Here is a 23,835-nt window from a genome sequence, read left to right as displayed (position 1 = left end):
AAATGAGAACTGATGTGTTTATAGCAAAAGAAGAATATTTTTCAGGCATTTATTTTCTTTCTTTCTTTTTTAACAAAAAAAAATCTGATGTATCTCTCTGTGTATTATATGCTAGATTGATAGATCTTCACAAGTGGAAATCTTCTATTTGGTGATAAGGTATATAACCATACCTCTAAGAGCTTCCCCAACATCCTGTTTCTTCCCTGGTACCTGTTACAGAAGGATGTCATGAAGGGCAGGAAATATAATCGTAAATCTCTGCGTGGATGTGCTGGCCAAAGAGAAGGGGACACTGCTACAGACTGCTGTCAGACTGTCCAGAGACACACTGGAAGCAAAGTGACTGAGAGTCTTCCTTTCCATTCCCTGGCCAGCTTGCCTCATATGTACCTCTTCCACTCTCAAGAAGGGTATTTTGAAGACCGTGGATCTGATGCATGGTCTATTCAGAGACAGTTACTGGGGTGGTAAGCTTCCAAGCTGTCCTATATTGTAGGGTTTGCCTTTGAAAGCATATCTGAGTTCTAGTCTTTTTGCCAGGTGTTATAGTATGGGTTTTTCTTTACTAATTTATGCATTTTTGACACATTTTCACAAAAGTGGAAGAAGGCAGCATGTTTTACCACTCTGTCCCCAACTTATTCCTTGCAGTATATTTCTTAATGCTGCCATTAAAATTTTGCTAATTTTGCTTTCTTGGCAAATAATAACCCCAGATTTCCCATATGTTGTTTATTAGGGTGATTGTATGTCTCTAATGAGGGGCAGCAGCCACAAATTTGAACACAGATTTTGCTTCTGATCTTCATGTCGGGGTCAAGCAGCTTTTGTTTCCTGCAGGAGAAACACTGGGTCTGTCCCACTCTCCTCTATGCCTATCTCCCTAGATACGCAAGCCATGGTAGCGCATCTGCGCAGAACTTCTCTGCCTCTTCATCCAGACAGCAAAGCACAATTCTTTTCCTAACTATAACACTAGGGGTCTGTTGGTCTCAGGGATTTCCTAAGACCTCTCTCAGAACTGTTCAACAACAGAAAGAAGGTACATAGTATCGTAGGCAGAATTCAGGACCTTGAGGTAATGGGAATGCATGAAAGCCCCTCTCCAGATCTCCTTCCCACCCTTGACAAATACGCTGAGCCACCAAACAAGTTCCATAAAGGCCAGGAGAGGGAAATAACACATGACACAGGTGGTACCTTACAAGCCCAGATCCATGGGGCACACAGCTGCTGAGGAAAATGCCTGGATATACAGTGACTGGTAACACTTGTGTGGGTAGCAAAATGAAGTTCAGTGATTTGTGGCAGGAATTTTTTGCTCAGTAAGTTGCAGCCTGCGTAAGGGTGTGCCTGGAAGCTCCTCCTGTTTGCAATGCATGTGGAGGAATTGTTTTCAATGGCTATCCTTTGTGCTCCTGAAGCATAAGAAAATATTTCAAATATTCATTGTCTTCCTTCTTCCCAAGGGATCCCCAAGTGCTTTACATGTGTAAATGCTGCTGAAATGCAGTCACTGCTGGGGTGGGGAGAAGCAGCCAGCTGGCATGTGTCAGTGACAACAGAGCATGTTGTGCCAAAGACACTATGGCAAGGCCCTGTGGTTGCTAAAAGTGCTGTGGTATCACTAACACTCCAGAGAACAAACAAGAACATTGCTTCTAGTGTCTCTGCTGAGTGATTCTGATAGCATAAACTGATTGCTATGTAGCTTATCTAACCTGTAAGCACAAATGGTCACATCAAGCTGGCAGGAAAATGTACCACTGGTGCCAGGCACCACAGTATCCAAACCTGTGCTTCACTCATTAAATAATACATTTCAGTTAAATCTGATTACAGGGGAAATGAATGAAGATTTCTGCATTTCATTCTCTATGAAAGTCTGGGAGTTGTGGTGGAAATGTTTTGCCAGTCAAGGCAAGGAAGAGAAATCCTAGCCTACTCTGATGAAATTAATCCTTTCTTTGAATTTGAATTCCCTTTGTTGTTTTATATGTATTACCATAGGAAAATACACTTTTAATTAATAAAAACTGTTTTTCCTTCTTCATGACTTCAGCCAGATGAGAAGCTTTATCCTCTTCCACCTTTTTTTGCCAGGTAGAGTTGCCAAGCAGTAGTCAAATCCACCTGATCTATAGCTACTTACTTTGGGCTACCTTTGCTTGTATCAGTGGATGGTTGTAGCCACAAATAGGCCTATTTACTGTGCATAAATGCTCTGCAGTACGAGTACTGGACTTGGAACCTTGACCCTTTTGGTGAAAACAAACAAGATACAAAGTCTTGGCTCCACTGAAGTACTGACTTCACTATGATCAGGACTCCCTCCAATGATTTTCCTGCTTACTCCTGGTAGCACTGCAGAGTATATGCAACAGAGCTGGATTTAATTTGGTCTCAGGCAGCCGCATTCAAATAAGTGAGTAAGGAGCAGAGGCAGAATCTTTATTATTGCTGCTATTGTGTGAGCCAGAAAGCACATAGCCTGATTCAATTCCCCAGTCACATTTGCAGAAATAGCAGTTAAAAAGAGTGATTATTTTTGAGCAAGGCTTTATTCTTGTAAGCTGAACAATTCAACACAGAACAGAATAAGCATGTAAGCCTTCGATACTACTTTTACTGTCAGTTTTCAGGTTTTAAGCTTACTTTAAGGTCCAGGCTGCTGAGATTATTTACAGACGTAGAGAAAACAGTTGCAATTTCTAGAATGTTAATATATTTGTCAGTTTGTCCCATGTATACATCCTCTTTCAACTCCTAAATCTTCTTGATTTTGGCAATTTTTGAAGTGAAGTAAAAAAAAAAGAATGCTTTGGTATATGTAGAACAAATAATTCGCTGATATTCTGGAGTTCACTGATACAAAATGTATACCTGCCTTGATCTTTGATATCTGGTTTCTATCAAATCTCTAGGTTTCAGTCGTTGAAGGAAGATCATTCTACTGTTTAAAATATATGAATTGTATCTGAAATTCATTGCTTTGCCGGAAAGTGTTTTGAAGTTTACTAGTGCCGTTTGAAGAGGAAATTGCCTTAGACATTGAGTAAATGCAAAATATTCATTTCTCTTGGAGTGTTACTGTAACACTTTCTATTGTGCCACAGAATTACTCTACTGTATTATCAAAATGGGTATAAAATGTCATTTTGTATTGTATGTTAGGGAAGCTTTCCACTGCTTGCAATAGTGTCAGTTGTATCAGTATTAGTTTCTTGTTCAGTGAAATCACCTGTAATTTGTAGATTGCAAAGAATGTGAAAAACATTACCAGGTGCTGCAGACTTTTTGAGTACAGCCACGCAGGATGGGTACAGAGGCACACAATAAGGCAAATTCTTGAGATGACCTGTTTTAGGATGAAGAACTCAAAACTTGAGAAGTAAGTAAAGAAACAGCATGATTTTTCTGTAAGACTAATAATACAATAAATAATGGGGACTTTGTGATTTGCTGAATGACAGTGGCTGGGAGCTGCTAGCAGCAGGCTAATTTGCCAGTTTATCTTCTGTATGCAAGTTACAGCCTTCAGCCTTTCTCTGACTAAATGGATGCAACAGTATGCAAAGATAAATATGTTGGTAATTCACTCCAAAGGGGTGAGTCCTGCATTAAAATTCATCTCAATCAGCTTGATTTTCAGATACTAAGATACTAAAGTGACAATGTGGGACTCCCCTTGCCTGCAGTCTCACAAAGCGACATTGGTGCTGCATGTCCTTGGCCTCAGATCTAGGACAGAATTGAGTAGCCTGCATGGAGATGCTCGTGCCTGCTTCTGTCTGAAAGCTGAACAGCTGAAAGCTGTTTATAAGAGGTGTTAGGTCAGCCTGTTGCTTGACCACTTTCTTTGTTTGGCTGACATAGGATATACATAAGATCTGTTTTAAATATTCTATGATTCTATTATATATATATATGATATGATTATATATAAATATGTATATTTGATTCTATGATTAATCAGTAAAACCAATGTATCAAGAGGACAAAGTGTGCATGCATAACATACCTGCTGGACCCAGGAGCCCTCCCTTTCACAGCTGATTTGAAAATGTTTACTGCCAAACAAGAAAATGGCTCCCCACTCCTTTTGAGACCAGTGAGTGGGGAAAGATGAGAGCCATTGCCTCTCACTGGAGAAAAGATCCTAATAACCAGCTGACTGGTGAAATCTTGCCTTTGAAAAAGCCAACAGCTCCCATCAGCTATTTCATGCTTTTGCTGAATTCCTGCAAGTGTTTTAAGTATGACTGGGTTTTTTGCCCATGGGGTAGAGGAACACAGTTATTTGAAATAAGATGTTGCATGGCACATCTTCACATCCTGTGCAACTTGAGGCAGTGAACAGGAAAATGTTATATCATGGATACTATACTCTGCTTCCTGCTATCTTTGCACGGTTTTCATGTGAAGTGATATGGTGAAATGGAAACTCAGAAACTGCCTCCAAGCAGGGTGAAGCCAGAAAGCAAGGAGCATCTTGCTTCAGTGAGTCAGCCATCTACGCTTGGCAGTTAGCTCACCAGGAACCTCAGAAGAAACATTTAACCTTTTAGAGCTGTAGTATGCATATCTACATATGCATTTGGAAACTAGATTGGTCTGCTCTTCAATGGCAGAACAATGGCTAAGTATTAATACTTGGAGTCCATATGTGCTTCAGACATGATGGATCCAGTGCCCCTATTAGTTTGTACTGGATGAAGCTGCAGCAGATCCTGCTTTCACAGAGCAGAGATGTGGGGATGGGAAGTAGCTGGAATTTTGACTGCAGTAGGGGTTGCACAAAGAGGGATGGTCCAATCATGATGGGGTAGGAAAGTACATATATAAAGAGCATGTGGAATATTTCTGTAGGATCTTTGCTGATGGGTTGCTGTGAAATAGTGCTTATAAGGGACTATGATGGAAATGTTGAAAGAGATCAAGTGATGACTGCCTGTGAATTGATGCCTATGCATGCTAGGAGACCAGCTACAAACTGCTTTAAACCAATGTGAATCTGTTAGCTGCAACATGTACTCCAAGGGCAAGCTAAAGAGACTTCAGAGCCTTGGAATGCCCTTCCAGTTGCATGCAGTAACACTGGAAGAAATAGATGGGCCGATTTTATTATCATTTGGCCCCATGGGTGGCGTCACCACCACAGTTCTGGGGTTTTCTGTAATGGGATGGCTTACAATGGCATCAGGCTTGCTGGCACCAGAAGGGATTCACCTTTCTCAAAGCAGGAAGAGCCAGCAGGGCTCATTGACAAATGACTTTGGAGGGGAGGGGGATAATATGAGGCTTACTCATGAGAAGCTGCAGGATGACATACCACGGTTAGAGGGACAGGTGCTACCAAAGGCCCTAAGCCTGTTGTCTGGGACATGATGGCCACACTAGAGCACACTTGAAATCTTACGGAGATGAGCTAGGGCCTCCCTAGGTGACAGGAGCCATGAGGGAAATACCAGTGAAATACCTGAAAGGAATTAAGGGATGTTCTTCTAAGAAGGTGACACAGATGACAGCCCAGCTGAAGTGCCTCTACACCAACGCACACAGCATGGGCAACAAACAGGAGGAACTGGAAGCCAGCCTGTTGCTAGAAAGCTAAGACCTAGGTGTCATTATTGAAACTTGGTGAGACAAATCCCATGACTCCAGTGCAGCTATTGATGGCTACAGGCTATGAAGGGACAGGTGAGAAAGGAGGGGCAGAGGTGTTACCCTCTACTACAAGAAATGTGTAGAATGTGAAGACCTGTCTCTGAAGAATAGCCACAAGCAGGTTGAAAGCTTATAGGTAAGAATTAGATACTGAGGCAACAAAGGGAACCTTGTGGTTGGTGGCTATTACAGGCCACCCAATGAAGGGGAGCCTATTGAAAAAGCTACAGGAGACATTGTGCTTGTGGACTCTCATCCTGCTGGAGTATATTGGCCACCCTAACATTAGGTCAAAAGAATCACATAGAGCTGTAGGCAGTGCTCAGTACCAGGTTGGACTGGGCTCTGACCAGTCTGCTCTAGTGAAAGATGTCCTGCTCACTGCAGAGGAGCTGGAACTAGATGATGTTTACAGCTCCCTTCCAACCCAAACTATCCTATGATTCTCCATGCTCTGATTCCAAAATAATTTTTGTCAGTCCGTATTGCCTGGCTACACTATTTCACTTTGTGTATTTTTTTCTGGTTGGGACACTTTCCAGAATTAGATATCAACAAAACCAATTAAATAATTTGGTACAGGCAATTATAGAACAGAAGCAATACTCTTCTAAAGCAAGCAATCAAAACCCAAAAAGATGCTTTATTTGACAATAAACCTTGTGTTTGGCATTGCAATCTGAAAGGTAATAAATTTATAAAAATTTTACTACATAAGTGCTGAATAATAAAAAAACCCACAAATTTTCATTTTGGGGTTTATGGCTTTAAAAAGATGAAGTTTTGTTGAAAAGCTTCTGAAACTTAACAAGTAAAAATAATGGTACTGAGTCATCTCTGTATGAAACAACACAATATCAAAAATAATAGAGAGAAAACTTGTAACATTTGTTTTATTTTCCTAGTGATGGAATATCACACAAACATCCTTTGAAGAAGCCTATTAAATCTGAGAATGTTTAAATATACCCAGATTATACCTGAATTTGTTATTATGGGCAAACCTTAAAGCAAATGAAAGTGTATTCTCTTCTCAAAGTGCAAACTGCATGCTGTTAATGTTAGTATGTTTATGGAAAGGTATCAATATCCTAGTCAAAAGAATGAAATGGCTCCTTTTTTGAAAGTGTGGTAAATTCGTGGGTCAAATTCACTTCTGTGCTGGTAATTTTGCACTGATCCAGTTAAATCTTAAGAACAACATAAAACAGCTAAGTCTACTCAGTTCCTCTGTCTGCGCGCTTATTATTGTACAAAAGCTATACATCCTGTAATCATCATGCCCTAAAAGAACAGTGCCCAGTTGAGTGATTTAGGTCATATTTGCTGTGTTTATTTTGTCTGTATCACAGGTGGCTGGGAAGGCACAGGCAACTCAAGATATTTGAATCTAAATGCCCTCTGCTATTTCAAGTATAACCATGTCTCACTCTAAATTCCTGATAAATTGAGCACGCACAGTACTTGTTTTGTCTGTTATGAACAGCAAAATATCTAACTAAAATGATCTCCAATGGAATATTTAAGTTCTCCACATCACCATTCGTGAAATTCCTTGTCAAAAAAAAGGTAATTTTTGGGCTTCTATTTTTTAGCATGTTGAGGGCAGATAAACAGGTAGGCAAAATAAATGCTAACAGGATTTTTAGACTATTTATATGCATCTATACCTCTTTCTCCCTTCTCAGTTCCCCTTCTTGGGCAAAAGATTGGAGTGTCATACTCCAAACCCAGCACCCTAAAATGTTGGTTTCATTAGAAAGATATTTTCTTCTGTTTTTAGGTTTCCTGTGAGGTAGCATCCAGTTCAAACCCGTGGGTCCAGTGACATTCTAGGGCATTGGATGCTCAACTAGCTGCTAGGCCATGTTTCTTTGATACAATTATCTCACATTTCTCTGGACTATATACCTTTCATAGCATAGTTCTCTGCCTGCGACATTTGGAGAAAATGTCTTATTTGATAAGCCCTGGGCTCCTGTTGTCCTTCAGGTGTCTACTTTTGAAATACAGTGAAATATACTCCACTTATGATTCACTCTTTCTGCATTGATCTAGAAAAAGCCTCTAACCCAGTATCGTTCTTTGGACCAAGTACTGCTGCCGCTTTTCTTCCTCCTGTCCTTTCACAGTGTGGTTTCCTGACTGATTTCTGCTCTTGGACTCTGCAGCTCCTCCTGATTCAAGCCAGAGCATGCTGAATATTTGCCTTGGATTGATTAACAAACATTTTTTTCCCATAATACTGTTATGGTTGTTCTGGGACACTCTGTCAAGTCTCTCAATTAACTTTAATGGACTTTGGACCGGTCCTGTAATTATTAAGAAGGCTTTTTCTGTCAAGATCCTGACATAAGGCATTGCCCATATGTATCTTTTGGGCTGGGGACACTAACTTTGTAGTTAGGGGAAAATATTAATTTCTGGAGATGTGTTTTGGATTCACACACTCTGTCAGGCAGCTCTGTCTGTGCTCGTAGAATTTCTTTTAGATAGGTCAGCCCAGCTCCAGAGAGACAAAGCAATTGTATTACATCACCACAAGGATATTAAAAATTTCCTGGAAAAAAATACCCAAACTAACCAACCCAGAATTCTAACAGTCCTGAAACCTACTCTGTGCTAGGGAGAAGTAAACCATTTCTGGATGGACCTCCCATTTAAAGATTTACTTGACTCTGAAAAATGAAACTCTTCTTAAGACCAGATCTCAGGACTTCAGTTTTTAGGCTTTTACAGTTGGGCAGTCTTGATCATCTAAGCCTAGCAGTCAGGAAAGTGACTCAGGGTTCATATCAAAGCTAAATTCTTCAGTTTTGTGGGAAAAAAAACAACCATGAACTACATATATGTATATATATATATAGACCTATTTCCTTAAGATCCCAATGATGTCCTGAATTCATTGCAACCAGGCAATACAAACTTTCATTATTACAAAAATGACTGGAAACATAGAAACAAAACCAGTCTGACTTCTTCCTATATGTGATAACTGGATTTAATTTTAAAATCAGAGAAAGAAAAGGGATATGGCAGGAATTTTTCAATATTGAACTTAAAAGCTTTTTCTTAAAAGTCACATGCTCAAGATGAAACTGTCCCTAGGCACCTTTAATGTACTCATGTGGCAGTTATGCAGCAAATAACTCAAGGTTATTTTCTTTGGCAGTGATTTCAGAGCAAATCTTTGTGTAAAGAGTGATTTCTTTTCTTTGAACAATGGCTGGATTCATAAAAAGTATAATGGGTATGTTTGTTTATTTGTTTTTCAGTTTTAACAATCAGGAGGTATTTGTATGTGTGTAAAAATAGAAAGTAGGAAAAATAATGAATAGTTTTACTTACAATTAGCATATTTTGATACTTAGGAAACTAGAAGCCATTTCTATGCTTATTAAATGTGCATTGTCAAGTTCAATTTTTTGAAAATTGCTAACTAAAAAAATAATTTTGGATGAAGCATTGCTTAAGAAATACTGAAATTAAAAGTAAACCCAGGCTTTAAAATCTTAGAATGTTTAGAATCATAGAGTAGTTTGGGTTTAAAATCATTACACCTTATCCTATCACAACATTAAAAAGTCTGTCCCCATCTTTCTTATAAGATCCATCAGATTTTTATAAGCTCACTTGTGTAATAGTTTTAACACTAAGATATGTGCTAGCCTTTAAGCAAAACTTGTGTAAAGATCTCTCGTTGTGGATTTGGGCAGTCCAGCTATATTCATGGATTCAAGAATATTTGAGGATTCAAGAATATCATGGCTGCACAGGACTGGATGCTTCAGCCTATCACAGCCAAAACTAGCAGTAAAGTTAATGTAGTTGGGATCTGTGTGCTCTGAAAGACCTTGTGTTTGCAAGACAGGGCTTTAGAGAGAGTCTGATTCAGTGCCCCTTGACTGTAATGAGCATAGTTCCACTGTGTTCAACTGATTTCAATCCACTCCTTCCATCTTGGGTGTAGATAGGAAATGATGACCAAATTTAAGCAGGCATAGATCATAAGCAGGTACCAAAATATTTTTTTCAGATGATAACCTATGAATTGGTTTAGCTTATAAAAATGAGGAAATAAATAAGAAAGTCATAGTACTAAATGGCAAAATCACCTACTGACAGGAAGGGCAAGGTGATCCAAGCCTCCTATTAATTTTTATCATGAAAATGGGCTCTAGCCCAATTTTAATGGCTGCTGCAAAGGCCAACTCAAATCTCCATTATTTACATGTCCACATTGTATCCCATCCCTTCCATAAGGATGTGGCATATGGTGTGCAAAGCATGATGGTAATCCTTGCCTATTCATGGGGATCCTGTAAATCCTTTCTACTCCAGAACTGGAGGGTAAAGAACAGAGGGGAAAGTGCAATTTTGAACCAGTAATTAGTATTGTATTTCTATTTGTTTATTAAATGGTATTGGCTTTCCAGCCTTGATATATGCAGATCCATAACAAACCATTTGGTTCAAATCAGCAGAAATTGCCTAAAAGTAACAGTAGGAAGTACCTAGGGAGAGGAGTGAAACTGTTTTCATGTGACAGAAAACAGAGTACCGCCTGGATTGCTTGAAAGCAGTCAGTAATGTAGGATAATGACTGAAGAGTGTTCCTATTCTGAAGTAAGACCATGGTAATTTGTGTATGTATCTGTTGTTTATTTTAAGTTGGGTTTTTTCGTAGATCAAAAACTGAGCTGCAAGCAAGGGAGAATTTCAGATACTCCTAAAATGTGCCAAAGTATCATTCCTGATACTGAGATTTACTATTAACCTCATCTTTCTCATGACATTTTCCAAAATAGAACTGTCAATCCCCAAATAATCCAATCACATGAATGTTTTTGAAGTATTCCTTTTATTTTGAATATGTGTGAAAAGTTTGTTCAAAGTGGATCAAAATCTATCAATTTTATTAGATATGTTTCTACTGCATTTCACATGTTAGAGCAACGTCTGTATATTCATTCTGTATTTCCATATGTACAACTCACAGCTAAAATAATCCTAAACCCTTTAAAATTTCCTTGAAAAGAAGTTCAAAGATAAACCTCCCCCTCCAGCAAGACACAAAGAGAAGGCTCAAGGGGACATAGGATGTGAGGGAATAGCTGAAGAAAAGAAGTGAAGTCCTACATTAATTATGCATATATCCATGGCTTACCTGCATCAAAAACAGGTGTGTGGTTTATTGTGATAACCAGGATAGCCTCATGTTTTGGGCAGGAGTATAATCCAATTGTTACAAATGAGAAACCGAGGCAAGAGGCAAGTCAATAAATTCCCAAGATTATTAAATAAATTTAATATTGTAATTGGGCATTTCTGTCTTTCTGTGTCCCACAAAAGTGAAGCTAATAGTACCTTCACACTTTGCCATGCAAAACAAATAGTATAGAGAAAACCAGGGTGTTACAGTGCAGCTCTCTTTTCTTGTCCCAAATGGAACTTGCCAAATGGCTAATCAGATTCTTTTTATCACCTAAATGGAATTTCCTCCCCTCACCATTTTGATGCAAGTAATGGGTTATGAATGGTGAGATCTGGCTTTTATTTTTGTAAAATCTCTTCTTCTACTATGAGTCTCTCCAAAAGGTTAATATCCAAAAGATGTCTGGAAAAAAGTACTGAGCAGAAATAGGACTTTTACTTTCATACATTGTCAAAGTCAAAACCAGAGCACAAATTCACAGCAGGTGCTCTCATTCCCAGGATGCTGGAAAATTGTGAAGCCAAAAAAACTGCCCAAACCCCTAAAAAAGCCACAGTCGTGATTCAAGGGGTGGTGCGGATGCTTTAGATCTTAATGTTAGCATACAATCTGTAGCCTTTGAAAAAGGAGTTTAAGAAGTGACTACATCACATGGTGTAGTATCTTCAGTAAATAGGTGCACCAAATGAAAAAATAAGACAATCCGTTTCTGGTTTTGGAAAAAAAAAATATCATCAGGACTAAGTAGATGATTTTTTTCTTTTCAGACATGCTGAAGTCAAACACAAGTTTTATTATATTTGGAGACTATGGGACTGATGCAAAGGAAGTTGAGATGTTCTAATGATACCATTTTAGCTTTAGGCTTCACTGGTCGTCTTTATACAACAGAATTATAATTCTCATTTTAAAAACTACATCTTTCTGGGTTTCATGATTAGGAAGGTGAAACATGATCATGAGTCACAGCAGCATTTTCTGAAGGTGACTGGAATTTAATCTCATAGTAACTTGTGATAAACTGGCCCTGGTTTCTCTAACAGTCATTCTGGAAGGTGAAAACTGCTTATTTTTTCAAAGTATTTGGATACAAACTGACGATGGCAAGGGTACACAGTATTAATAACTTCTCTGCTGATCAGGGGAAATATCTAGGAAATGAATGCTTCAGAGACTAATTTCCAAGCTGTAGAAGTTAATTCTATGTGTAAATGAGTTCTAATTGCAGAGTGAGGCTCCCGTTTAATCCAGATGAAGCTGCTGCAATTTTTCCAGCCCTCTATAATATCCAGACAACTTGTTGCAGAAATTAGGTGTGACTTATCATAAGTTACACTGGAATTTGTTTAAGAATATCATAATACTCTTATATTAGTAGAAGAAAAATGTCCCTTTGCAGATATATTAAAATTCATGTTCATGTAGATGGCCAAGAAAATGGCACTGTATGTGGGATTTGAATTATATTATTCAGGCAACTTGTATACTATAGACAATATTTGGCAGAGGAAAAAGAACAGAGAAAAATGGAGTGGGAAGCTAAAAAAAGTAATTCACTGATTGTTTTTCACAATCTTTTACAATATTGCATTCCTAAATACTTAATAAATATCCTATTTCGTCAGTTCACTACCAGTATGATCTGTAATAGCTGTGTTCTGTGTTCTGTAAAAAATGGCTTTTTCTCTGGGCTCTGGAACCGTTATTGTGTTAGAGACTCTAATGTGATGGATTATAAAGAATTTCTGAAGAATTTTGGCATAAGTACAGACACAGTTAAAGAAAAAAGCATACAAAATGAAGTTCCAGGTATGTGCTCAGAAGAGAAGTGGAAACTTGTGTACTTCCCCTCTTTCCAGTTATATCATTAGTAGCATTCCTGTTGGCCTTGATGGATTTGGTTTGCAATTTTGTAGGACACTGATAGCCTCTGTTTCTCAGAAGAAACAACTAGGACAGGGAGGAAAAGAAAGCCAAGCCTTTGGCCTGAGAAATTCTACCAATGGTATGTGAAAATTGCCCTTGAAATCAAAACATTACACATTACATGGGACAAGAAAAAAGGAATAACATCATTATAAGCTTATAAACCCCAGATAAAGATCTTGTTACTGCACTTTGGAATCTTAAAGCATTTGGCAACCTCTGTTTTCACCCAGTATTCAATCATACAGTACTTTGCAGGTTCAGTAACTTTGTAACAAAGGACTTACACTCTAAGACAGTGACAAAATGACGAACTTAGGTTGGGAAGGTCAGTGACCATAGGACATTTTTTGTCAGCATGACTATAGTTTCAAGCATGGCAGCAATCTAACTTACTGGGGTGTTGGGAATGTCTTTATAGGCATCAGCTCAAAGAAGGATGCTTGAAAAGGTCCTTTTCAACCCTAACTATTCTATGATTCGACGGTCAGTAATTAAGTCAGTTTGTGAATGTGTATGGACAGGTCCTCTCAAATGTAAGGGTCAACATAGAATTAGATACAAAATGTAAAAAATTTCTTTGAAATTGCAAGAACCAGCCAGTCCAGGGTGGCACAATGGGTCATTTTTTAGAGAAAGGTGATTGGCATAGAGGACATGGGCCATGATCACCTTTAAAAGGAAATCATTAGCTTTTCCCTGTTTGTCTAGGGAGGAAGTGTCATTGGTAAGAGCAGGATATGGTTGTTTTCCTCAAAGACAGAAAAAGTGTGTTTCAGTAATTCAGTTGCTGGATGAATGGAGGCAGTGAAGAGACTTAGTACAAGGCATTTTCTTCATCTCATATGTACACACATGATATTTTGGCAGTAGGATTTTTCAGGAGTGTGAGCCTTCATCCTGATTTCTGCTAGGATAGAATTATTTTTCTTGCTAGTAGTTGGTACATTACTGTGTTTTGGCTTTTGTCTGAGAATAATGCTGATACATTACTGATAATTACTTTTTCATTTATTTTTGTTTAATAAGAAGCATTTAAACTTACTTTTGCTGAAGAAAGCCAGCAAAGACTTAGCTGTACTTTGCAGCTAAAGAGCAGTAGCTTCAAAGACCGTCTCTCATTTCTACTACTCAAAATTTAGCACTTAATGAAGAGAATTACAGAAGAATAAAACAAAATCTATCCTGGTCTAGAAAAGAGAAGCCAGAAGTACAGAAGTCTGAATTATGAGTATCCTTCTCCTGACAAAAAGTCTTTCCTTGGGTGGTAGGAGCTATTTTTGAACCAATTTTGAATAGATGGCCTGGTGTTCAAAGGCCCTGAATACCAGCAGCTCACATTGGCTTCAGTAGGATCCAAAGAAGCTGAACCCTTTGGAAATCATTAAGTCAGAATACCTATTATTTTACTAATACTCTTTCATCTCACCATTTAATACAACCATAGTTCACTATATAGAGGTTGGTTTGTGCAGTACTATCAAAGACTGTTTTGAAACTATTACTAGAGGTAAATAGAAGTACCAAAATAGAGGTTTTTTGTTTTTTTCTCTCATGTAGGGTACTGAAACTGTGGGAAATAATTTTATGAATTAAGACTCCTACTACTTTCTAGTACTTGCTGTACCTCGCATTGTGCATGACTAAGCCTCTTAATTAACCCATCTAGTTAACGGGGCCTGGGACACAACTTCCCACTCGTTCCACCATAGGATGCCTCAGACGTTCAAAGACCTAGCTTGTGGGGTGCTCCTGCAGCCCTACTGTACTCACAGTGTCTTGAATTCCCCTCTTGCCCTCTGATTCCCAGTTGCATCTTTGTCATGGTTTAAGCCCAGCCATAAATCAGAACCACGCAGTCTCTGTTTCACTCCCTCCCTTCCCCTACCCGCTCCTGGAGGGATGGGGACTAGAATCGAAAGAATGTAACTCCCACAGGTTGAGATAAGAGCAATCCAGTAACTAAGGCATAACACAAACCACTACTGCTACCATCAATAATAATAATGATAAGGGAAATAACAAGGGCAGAGAATACAACCGCTCACCACCCACCGACTGATACCCAGCCCAACCAAGCAGTGATCTAGCCCTTCCAGGTAACTGCCCCTAGTTCTACATCCTGGGCATGATGTGCTGTGGTATGGAATACCTCTTTGGCTAGTTTGGGTCAGGTGTCCTGTCTCTGCTTCCTCCCGGCTTGGCCTGCTCCCTGGCAGAGCATGAGACTCACAGAGTCTTTGGTCAGAGTAAACACATGACTTAGCAACAACTAAAAACATTGGTGTTATCAGCACTGTTCCCAGGCTGAAAGTCAAAAACACAGCACTGCACCAGCTACTAAGAAGGAGAAAAATGCTGAAGCCAGGACAATCTTTCATCTACCTACTTTAAGAAGCAGACCTTTGTCCATGAAAAACACTTATGAAAAAATTACCAATGAACATTGATCTAAAAATAGATTCTAAAATCATCCAGAGAAATTAGTAATAACCTCTGTGGTTCATTTCTGTTGTGCATAACTGAGCGATATTTGTTTAATAAATATTAATACACAAGCAAAGCTAAATTGAAATAGAGCAGTTCTAAATGGAATTAAGCATTCACACAAATACTTTTCAAATGTTTTGAGTAATAAAAAGTATAGCTTTATTTAAACAGGAAAGAAAATCTGTGTTTAGCAGGCCACTGAGTGGGCAGAGAGAACAGTGGAGAGTATACCCTAAGCACATACTCTTAGTATATAACATTTTCAAAATGCTTGTGCCTTGTCTGTCACAGTGATTGCTGTTGTGCTCTGAATCGAGTATAACAGATCCGTAGGAGAATCATTATCCCAAAGAGCGTACATGCCAACAGCACATTAAGCAGAGCAGTATACAGCAAACTACCATTAAAGCCCATCTACAATAAATATTCCACAGAACCGGTTTGGTCGTGGTTTATTTGATGGGGAATCATTGAAGAGAGCTGTTTGCCTTACAGCAACTGGAAGCTCTTCCAAATATCATGGGAGCTAAGATGAGACAGTGAAATGGGAGTATGTGAAGCCAATGGAAAAGAGCCTTTTCAAGGTCAATAGTCATGTTTATTACCCAGAGTGTATAAGGACATTGTCCTCCACTTCCTGCAGATATATTTTTGGTGATGGATCATTCTGGAAACATATTGACAAACAGAGGGAGTCAGTTTCTAGTAGTACTTTCTGATATGAGATGTAATAAAGTTATATAGGAAGTGTGGACTGGATGATCAAGTAGTGAGGTGGACTGCGAACTGGCTGAAGGTGAGAAGCCAGAGAGTTGTAGTCTGTGGGGCGGAGTCTAGTTGGAGGCCTGTAACTAGTGGAGTGCCTCAAGGGTCAGTACTGGGACCGGTATTATTTAATATATTCATCAATGATGTAGATGAGGGAATTGAGTGTACTATCAGCAAGTTTGCTGATGACACTAAGCTGGGAGGAGTGGCTGACATGCCAGAAGGCTGTGCTGCCATCCAGTGAGACCTGGACAGGCTGGAGAGTTGGGCAGGGAATAACTTGATGAAATATAACAAGGGAAAGTGTAGAGTCCTGCATCTGGGCAGGAACAACCCCAGGTTCCAGTATAGGTTGGGAAGCGACCTGTTAGAGAGCAGTGTAGGGGAGAGGGACCTGGGGGTCCTAGTGGAGGACAGGATGACCATGAGCCAACACTGTGCCCTTGTGGCTAAGAAGGCCAATGGCATCCTGGGGTGTATTAGAAGGGGGGTGGTTAGTAGGTCAAGAGAGGTACTCCTCCCCCTCTACTTGGCCTTGGTGAGACCCCATCTGGAATATTGCGTCCAGTTCTGGGCCCCTCAGTTCAAGAAGGACAGGGAGCTGCTGGAGAGAGTCCAGTGCAGGGCAACTAAGATGATTAAGGGAGTGGAGCATCTCCCTTATGAGGAAAGGCTGAGGGAGCTGGGTCTCTATAGTTTAGAGAAGAGGAGACTGAGGGGTGACCTTATAAGTGTCTATAAATATATAAAGGGGGAGTGTCACGAGGATGGAGCCAGGCTCTACTCAGTGGCAAACAATGATAGGACAAGGGGTAATGGGTGCAAACTGGAACACAAGCGGTTCCACTTAAACTTGAGAAGAAACTTCTTCTCAGTGAGGGTGACGGAACACTGGAACAGGCTGCCCAGGGAGGTTGTGGAGTCTCCTTCCCTGGAGACATTCAAAACCCGCCTGGACACATTCCTGTGTAACATTATCTAGGTGTTCCTGCTCCGGCAGGGGGATTGGACTAGATGTTCTTTCGAGGTCCCTTCCAATCTCTAGCATACTGTGATACTGTGATACTGTGATACCTGTAAGGATTATAAGTGCTGTGTATTATGATTTCAAAGAAATATGAAATGAAAGAAACTACAACAAATGCACTGATTAGAGAACATAATTTTGAAATACTGATCAAGTAGCTTTCTTGAAACACAAGAAAGTTGTATTTCAGGCTTGGTTTAGTCTGTTTGTACATAAAGATTCATCAAGTTAACAGAAACATTCTTTAAGAGTTTTAGATGGCTTTATTTCTTTGAAGCTGACAAAGCTGTGGACTTCACTAAATCAGTTTTCTTAACAGCACTAATATGCCATAAAATAAAAAGAAGGAACAGAAGCAGAAGTAACTTTTTCTACAGTCTTCACTAGCTGTGTGCTGTGACAGACTGCAGTCTGGATAGCACTAAGAAGGCATTTAAGAAAAAGGTAATGGAGCATCATTGGTACTTCAGAGTACATCAACAGGTGGAAAAGCTGAGCCAGGCATCACTGGAAAAGAAAACTGCCAAGCTTTGGGGCCAGTTAACTATATCAGCTTCTTTTATAAACAAATTCCATGCACAGGGCTTCTTGTTTGCTTTTACAGCTGGTTAGCAGAAGCACCAGTTCTGTTTCATTTTGTGCATTCCGGTCTTGCTTATTAGAATAACAGCATTAAAAATGTATGTATTAGAACTCCAGATTCCTTAGGCTAAAACAAAATGAGAGTACATCAAGGCTTGATGTATAAAGTGCTTCATAATGTGAATTGCTAGATCACTCTGTCAGTTCAAAGTAAGTAATGACTTATACTGTATAATGACTAGTTGTTATTGTCTGACAATTATTTTCTGACCTGCATGAAATAAATTATTAGTGAATAGGTGCTACTACAGAAACACGTTTTTTTATGTGAGATTGCAGGACTAGAATAGAGAGCGGAGATGGAAATAGACATGGCAAATCACCTCTCCACATGCCCTTAACTGTGATCTTAAGAGGGTTGCGGAGTGTGATGGTGGAATGTAACTGTGTTCCACCTGCTTTCTGGGAAGGTGAAGAGAAAAATAGTTTTCCAACATTCACTCATGTGCTTTCATGCCATGAAAATCCTGACTCTCTAAAAAAAAGGAGAAGCTGATACTGTGCATTAAGACTGCATATTCTACTACAAACTCAATTACAAAGACCCGTAGCTGTGTTTCCTCAGCCTTGAAAAGACAGAGGAGGGACAAACAAGGCTATAGGGATATTCAACAACTTAACCCTTTTTCATCTTGGTTATCTTTGATGTGGAGGTTGAGGCTGGGACTGGAAGCACATTACATCTCACCTGACAAGACCTTCTAGTCCTTTATTTTTATTTTGGACCTCCTAAAGTCTCTCAATACATTATCTTTACACTGTGATTTCAGCAGTTTTGAATGAACAGTAATCAGCTTAGAAGCAGATGGGGTACTTGCAAAAAATGGCAGGGGGAGAAAAGCCTCAGGGATGCTTGCAGTATTCAACAACCCAGTGTGAGCTAACATTGCAGAAAAACAAACCAGTCTTCCTATTGTTTCATGAGCCTTATCAAAATCTGCAGTAAGTCAACTTTCAGGCATTTTACAAGTCCCATAAGCAATAACACATCCACATAGCTCCTTTGCAACAGCCCATGAATTAGAAAAAAACGAAAGAAATGTGTGATATGTTTATACCACAGCTATGTTAACTGTTCCATGTCTTCTAACATTTTCCAGTATTCAGTGTGCTAATGACCTATTTTTAATAAAGGGAACTTTTTACTAGGTTATACCATGGATGGTTTTAAAGTTATATTAAAACAGGTGTTATGAAGCGGTCAGATCCACCAAGTGTTTTTAGCTCTGAATTTTGAGGCAGAGTTATTATTTGAGAAACTTGTCTGACTTGTCATTTGAGAGTGTGTGATTGGGAATACTGTTTTGTAGTGAGCTTATTAATTAAACATCTGACGTCCAGAGCATGCCAGTGTAACCCTTTTGATCAGTTCACAGAGGCGAACATTCAGAAAGGTCTTGTAAAAAATGCATTATTGTTTTAAAAGCTTCATGAACTTGATTTTTCTGAGCAAAATACTATAAATTGTATTCATTACAGCTGTGTTCAGTCTATCAGGACGTTGAAAAAGCCTTCAGAGGAATTGATGTCAGTCAGAGTGGATTTGTGTCTCTGGATTGCTTGAAGTCAGTCATAAATGGCTTTATATTTCCTTTGCCAAATGAAACTTTTCAAGAGCTAATGAATGGGTAAGAATCATATTATTTTCTTAGGGGACATTTTTTAGCAGTGCTGCCTTATAACTTTATTATTGTTTTTTGTGACTACCATCATTAATTCATCTTACTTGTGCCTGTATCGCAGTATGTATGGCACAGCACGTAAAAGCTGATACAGTTAGGTATAAAATCAGGGTTTTTTTCAGTCAGGTATGTAGTTTTAATGGAGTAAAAGCTTTAAGTTACTGCTTTCTTACTTCTATTTGCTCACAAATTTGTATTTAGTTTCCTAAAGGGAGCATTCCTCTCTTGCATTCAAATGACTAGTGATGTGGGATGGTGTGAATTTGCTAGAAAAGCAGCTTCAAGACTGTTAGCACCGTGTTCACATGGTGATAGTGTGACTCTACAAGCCTCTCTTTTTTAAATATGCTGGTGAGTAAGTGAAAGAAAGGAAGAAGTGAAACTGAAGTGGATGAATGAAGCAATGCTGAAAGCTTTCACTCTGCACTGCTCATTGTCAGTCACTGAAAAAGATAACTGAAGGAACAATTCTGTGCCACATAACAAAGCAATTTTATACTTGGAAACTTAAATTTTAACTAAAATGAGGCAATAATCTTTTGAACTGAGGTTTTGACATGGTAAATATTTTTATTACAGCTGCTGCGAAGGTTGAGAAATCATGCCAACTACTGGATTCAATTCAATGTACTTTTTTTTTTATCTTAACCAGCCATCTTTTTAGTATTATGACCAAAACTCAAATCATCCCATGGGCAGTATAGTGTACAGAAGATAAATGGACAGAAAACATTTTCCGGCCCAGCCTCAAGGATCTAAGCAGACAGAGTTTAGGCCATGAGACATTTTCCAAAATACACTTTCCTGGCCATGATTACTTCAGCACATGCTGACTAGCTTCCCAAACTCACATTTCCTCTTTAAAGCCAAAATATCACAGGAGTGGATGTTTTTGTGGCTTTTGGTTAAATCTAGACCAGGATCTCTCATTATTAATCTTTTGCACTCAAAAACCATAAAGTGTGAGAAGAAAATTGCCAGAATATACTTTATACTTGTTGGCAACAGTGCCAAGGGCATATGGGCAGTCAAAGAAAAAGGAAGAACAACTTAACTCTTGCATAACATTTGTACTCCAAAATATTGCTTAAGCTTACAGTAGCAGTGCAAGGCACCCAAATCCTACAGTATGAGGAGGCCAGTAACTAGATCATGCATTACTGCTTAATGATTCCGTAATTTATAGTTTATCTATTTAAATTGTTGGAACAATTGAATCATCCATGTAAATAACCAGTTGAGTTATTTTTTTTCTTTATATGCACTAGTTAGCTGTAAAGAGCTCAGTGCAGATATACGTTTTATAGCAGCAGGTGCTGTACGAGAGTGTCATCTGCAGTAACCATATTGCTTTGTGCATTCAGCAGATAAATCTGATTTGCTTCTAGTCATTTACAGTGTGATATAACAAGGATCAACTATTACTTTGTAAAAAAATTGCTGCTATAGGGTTTTTTTCAATTAATGCCACTTGCTAGTGTAAATCTTAAAGTAAATCTTGCTCTTAAGAGCAGTTGCATAAGTGAAGGATTTCTGCATGCATTTTTTCACTTGAGCTTTTTCCACCTTTTGAAAAATATAGTGACATTTTAACGATGCAGTAAACAGAAATGTTCCAGCCTATGTATGCCATATCTCTTAGGTGATGTTTCTCAGATGTCATTCAAAAGCTCCATCAGGTGAATGGAGCAACAGCAAAAGTTTGTCTTAGGCATCTAATTCTAATAATGAAGTAATTTCATTGTGTAGCTGATAATAAATGTAGGAGTAATTGATGGGCAAGGGATATGATTTGAAGGTTTTTAAGATTCCATTTAAATAATACGACATGAGATGTGCCAGGGAGCTGTTTATAAGAAATAATACATGACAGCATTTTATGGTTGTTTGAGGTATTTACATCTCATGGGTTCCTGATATAAAATTCATGGTCCATTGAATGATGCAATTTTGCCTTAGACTTCAGCTAGGACTTCATCGTTGACTGGTTTAGGACCAGATTACTTATATACTTATCTCTCAGTGTATGTCCCCACTGCAGGAAGATCAAATACAGCAGAGGCAGACCACTGAGGTGTACTTCATTCAAAGGACACCACTCATCGTCCCAAATTCCCTGATTTCCATCACTCCTGTGCTTGAAAATTTTTTCACTCAGAACTAAAACATTGTGAGCTTGAGGTTATATTAGAGTTGCAGAAACTGAAGGAATTAATCTCACAGTATTTCAGTGTTCCCATGTGAGAAATATTTTGGTGATGTTTTGGAGCTTTCCTGTGGACTGTGTCCCTTCACAAGGCTGAGGGGCATGAGTGAAGGGAATTTTTGTTGACAACTGTGAGCAAATCATACTTGACCAATGTGAAGGCTTTGCTGATGGAAGGCCTAACTTCTAAGACTGTTTTCTGATGGCTTCTGGGATTTCTAATTGGTGACTGTTATTTATGATATGAGGTAAATAAATTTGTTCAGTTTGTCAGGACTTCGGTGAACATAATGCCAGCTAAACGCACAAAGAATTTTCAGCAGCAGAGGTATTTGTAAACTTTATGTGTTATCCTCATGCTTCTTTAATTTATGATTTGTATAAAAGTATCAGATGCTAAGGCATTGATGGCTAAAAATTTCTCAATGGGTAGTATTTTGTAAAGGATCCCTACGTGATGATACATCACATGGTCTTACTAGGTATTCATTATGTTACAGCTCTAATCATTCAAATCTTTTGTATTTGGACATAACCATAAGCATACTTCCAAAAAGCCACGAAGAATTTATTTATATTACTTTAATAAATTAGCTGGCTTACTATAGTAGATAAAATGATGGATTATCACTTACAAAAGAAAAGCATTTTTTTCTGGCACTAGATCTTCCTATGCCTCAGTTATATCTACCTACAGCATCTAAATATTGCATTTATTGCCCTTCTAGCACAGCTTGAAATCTGAGAGCCAGTAGTTTAACTATAAAGAGGGATTATTTTGAAATTAAAAAATAATAAAAGCACTCCAAAGTCCTTCCTCGGGTTTTATTCAGACTGATTTAGCTTTATCTAAATGGGGGTTTCTTCAGTTTGATCCATGAAACTTAATGCTGGGGAGCTCCTCCCCACCTCCCCTACCCCAGCCCCTGTGAAGGCCTGATTCATCCCTTTCCATGATAAAACCTGCAAGATTAATGTGCTGCACTGATTAGCCACAGGCAGAACTGGAAGAGCTCTACAATCCTTTACCTGTCTGTAGAATAGGGGATAATCACTGCACCTTGTGGACTGATCAATGGCACCACAAACGTAATGCCAGACCTTCACACATCTGCATTAGTATTTCTTCCTAAGTTTCCTTCAGCTCCCAGGATTTTGGCAATTGTCACTATCAGTGTCTGAGAGGCAATTGTAGGGCGTCCGAGCAAGAAGGTGGAAATTGAGAGGTCTGTTGCTCTGATTGACACAGCTTTGGCTGATTGCTCATTTTCGGTTTCAGAATTGCTCTCTACAGTGTGATTTGAGTGATTTAGTAGACCATAGATATTTGAGTGTGAAGAGATCTCTGTTGGGGGGTCAAAATAACAGTTGTTACCTTGGCCTTAATTTTAAAGATCATCTGTTATTTCATACTGTTTGTTTCATATTTATGTATCCAAGACAAAAATCGGATATGAAATACCCATTCTTCCCACAGCTTTTTTTAATAACCCGTCCCTCAATAGCATTGTTGGCAAAGCCCTTCCCTGCAGAAAATGAAATGGCTCCTCTGGTGAAATCTGAATGCTATCACTGCCTCTGTCTTAATTTACCTTGAGTCTTTGGTGCTTAGCCCTTCCCAGCCCCTCTTCTGGTCTCTGGTGCAATTGTGCTGCTTGTGCAATAGGAGATGCTCAGCCCCTTGAGCCACTGAGCCACGGTGCATGCACACTACTAACAGGCAGGACCACTGTAAAAAGTCAGGGTATCTCCCCACCCATTAAATACCCCATGCTGTCAGGTTGCAGTCAACCAAAGCCTGAATTCTGTGATTGTTGTAACTTGCTTTTTAGCTTTGTCGGCTGAGCTCAAGAAACTGCTGTGTAGTCCAAAAACTGGAGGTTTTTTGTAAAAGATCCAGGAAGTCTTGCATACCTCTTGGTAATTTTTTAACTTTGTCCTATGCATCCTGGATTAGCAAATGCTCTAAACACCATCTGCCACCATTTTAAGGAGCATTAGGAGTTTTAAAAGCTTATCTGAGATGATTAGAGTAGCAAGTCAGCACGTTTCTGATAATATGTGAGGGGTGTAATTGCCTACAAAACACCATCTGAAATAGCAGCGCATTTACCCATGCTCATTAGAGCTTTCTACAGTACCATTCAAACTGAATAGGAGATATATCAGTGGTTGGGAGGGGTCATAGGATCAGGTCCTTCTTGATTTT

Source organism: Pezoporus occidentalis, unplaced genomic scaffold (assembly GCF_034315485.1).
Source record: "Pezoporus occidentalis ecotype Australia unplaced genomic scaffold, CSIRO_AGI_Poc_V1 ctg44, whole genome shotgun sequence".
NCBI lineage: Eukaryota > Metazoa > Chordata > Aves > Psittaciformes > Psittacidae > Pezoporus > Pezoporus occidentalis.
Note: the sequence above shows the minus strand (reverse complement) of the source record.